Source organism: Triticum aestivum, chromosome 7B (assembly GCF_018294505.1).
Source record: "Triticum aestivum cultivar Chinese Spring chromosome 7B, IWGSC CS RefSeq v2.1, whole genome shotgun sequence".
Lineage (NCBI taxonomy): Eukaryota > Viridiplantae > Streptophyta > Magnoliopsida > Poales > Poaceae > Triticum > Triticum aestivum.
The window spans coordinates 754,371,649-754,374,781 of NC_057813.1; the positions used below are offsets into that span (position 1 = coordinate 754,371,649).

Sequence of the window (3,133 nt, forward strand, 5' to 3'; positions counted from 1 at the left end):
CCACCTGGCGCCCACGTGGACGGGCCTTTAGTCGCGGTTCTTAAGCAACCGCGACTAAAGGGGGGGGGGGGGCCTTTAGTCGCGCCCGGTCGGTCACGGTTGCGCAACCGCGACTAATGGCAGTTGCGAACCGCGACCAAAGGCCTTTTTTCCACCAGTGATTAGGAAAGGAAGGGTCGTGGAAGGCAACATTCTTTCTTGAATCTTGACATGGTCTAAGCCTACCTGGATAAGAGCAACTCTAACCTATCCCCAAAAATTTAAGGGAGTAAACGGCGTAAAGTTAGTGAAGTAAAATTTTACTCCACTAACGGTGACCGACTTAGCCGATCCTCTAAAAGTTAGCGGAGTAAAAGTAAAATTGTCTCAATTTTGTGTCTTATAGCCGCACCAACTTCAAACACTACACAATACATATCTTAAAAACATTCAAAATAAACATTCATAGCTTAACCGTCACAACATAAAGTTTCATCATCCCATTTTTCAAAGTAAAACATGCGAAGTTCACCCCAAAAGACATCACGTCAAACACAATGTTTGATTCAAAATCACCACAAACATAGCATGTATATGTTGTGGATCGAGCCAACATTCGCATGCACCACCACCTCCTCGGTCATCACCTCTCAAACGATGTCGTTAGTGAAGAAATCAACTTCACCATCCTCTCGGCCACCACCACCAACATCAACAACGCCATCCTCTCGGTCATCACCACCAACATCAACACCGCCATCCTCTCAGCCACCACCACCAACATCTTTGCCTCCATCACCTCCTCGGCCACAACCATCAACACCACTTCCTCGGCCACCACCATCAACACCATCCCCTCGGCCAGCACCAACATTCTGAAGAGTGGCTTCCAAGATCTCTCCACGAGTGAGCTCACAATACTTTCTTGCGGTTTCATCCATTGTGTTTGGATTAATAAACATGATAGTGTGTTCTTCGGCCTTCTTGGCATCACGAATCCTCTCCTCCTCAAGTGCAAGCCTACAGGCCTCCACCATTAACTTTCTCTCCTCGACCTCCGGCTTGGCCTTCCATTTTTCATCCTCCAACGCTTTGAGCTCATTCTACCTCGCCAACTTCTCGTCTTTGCGTGCGTCTGCCAACATCTTCTTGGTATCGATCATTGTCACAAGTTCTTTCTTGTAAGTGCCACCAAATGCATTTATCTTCTTTCTTTTTTTCCAATCTTGTTCGGTCTACTGTTGGCATCTTCATCAACCTCGTTGTCATCCTCAACGGATATGCTCAACCTTGACCTCTTTGGATTGGTCTCCACAATTCTTTGGATCCACTTCTAGTTCTTGCATAGCTCTTTGTACCAATGATGTAAAGTGAAGGGCTTGTGGCCGAACTTGGCGTTCTGATGGTTGAATAGCCCTTGGATGTACGGGCCATACTCTGCCACATGCACACCACTCAGTGGAGCATGATTCACTCAGTCGATGCAACCGGACCATCGGTTGCATTGGTCATGAATGATGCTCCAACGATGCCCAAGAGAACCTTGTGTACGGCTTGATCGCACATCCATGGAGTTGTTGTAGTGGTCGGCAATCCTCTTCCAAAACATGGTCGTGATTTGATCCGTTCCGATCCTTGCATCCATGGAGATGGCGCACCAAGTGTCGCAAAGCGCAATGTCCTCCTTTTGGCTATAGTTTTGGGTGCGACACCTTGGTACTTTGGTGGTTGCTTCGATCACCTCCACAATCTCCTCCTCTTCCTCCTCCTCCTCGACCACCTCCTCCTTGGCATCCATGTCTTGGGTGGCCGAATGATCCCAATACGAGTCGTAGTTGTGCTCATCAAGGCCATTGGAGGCCGAGGACTCCAACGATGCGAGGAATTCGGCCGTGTTCATCTCCGCACCACAATATCAAAGTAACAATCATTTACCGATCACCAACAGTCACTATCAAATACCAAAACAATTCGAGGTTTTTATTGCTACCTTGTTGGCATTTCATAGAGCACCTGGCGGCCGCGATTCTTCTTGCCTGTTGTGGCCGCCGCTCGCGCCGGAGCAGTCGCCATAGGGGCCGCCGGAGGTGCACCACGAGGTGTCGGCCTACGACGAGGCGTCGCTTTGGCCTTCTTCATCTTCTTCTTTGCGGCCGCCTCCGCAACCGCCGCCGCCGCCGCCGTCGGCTTTCGAGCCTGTTTGCCTCCGGTAAGTGCGGTGCGAGGGCGGCGTGCCGTTGCCGGAGTGGCGGTGGCCACCCCGGACACCATTGGAGCGGTTGGAGATGGAGCTTGGACACGTGAGCGGGTCTTCTTCATAGCCAAGCTCTTCTTCTTCGGTGGCGGCGGCGCGTGGGTGGTTTCTGGTGGCGAAAAGCCGGCGCCGGAGGGAAGGGGCAGGGCTATCCATTCTGGCCGGCCCGGCGGTCATCGGTAGCGGTGGCTAGGCGTGGCGGTTGCATCATGGGAGACACTGTCGCGCGGGAGAGAGGCGCCTGTTTTACCCACCTGTGGCGGAATGGAGTAAATTTAGAGAAATTTTAGGGGAAATGAGGAGGTGTAGTAAAAGTTTTACTCTATTAAGTTTTTTAAGGGATCGGCTAGGTGCGCCGTAAGAGAGTAAACCAGAAATTTACTCCCTTATGGCCTTTTAGGGGATCTGTTAGAGATGCCCTAATCAAGTATAATTTGACTAATATATAGTCGACGAGTATAGTGCTGTGGTCGTGGCATGCCCTATGCTCTTCGACCGAACCAGTGCTGGTTAACAAGGGACAAGATGGATCGCCACTTGTACTACTGCATGCATGCAGTATAGGTACACTTACTGCAAAGGAATGAATCATCCATGATTGACCATCACTAACAGACCGAAATTTCAACAATCATGCCTTGTGCACAATCCCCGACCGAGTCGGCACACAGATGCATCGCCACTTGTACCACGTCTTGCATGTTGTTTATACAAATTATCCTTACTCTATTATTTCCTAATCTCCACCTAACGCTAGTTCTGATGTATAACAAAGGAAGACCAACGCGGCGACGACCATGACCATTGACCAACCGCATCCATCCATCCATCCGTCGATCAATAACTAATGCATGCATTGAATATGCATATCTACTTCCAACAAAACCAAAGAGAATGACC

General features: G+C 49.8%; 1 pseudogene; it reads right to left on the bottom strand.

Annotated features, from left to right (window-relative positions):
- Positions 1–551: 551 nt before the first annotated feature.
- On the bottom strand, positions 552–1,879 carry LOC123158772 (uncharacterized; annotated as a pseudogene).
- Between the last annotated feature and the right edge of the window lie 1,254 nt (positions 1,880–3,133).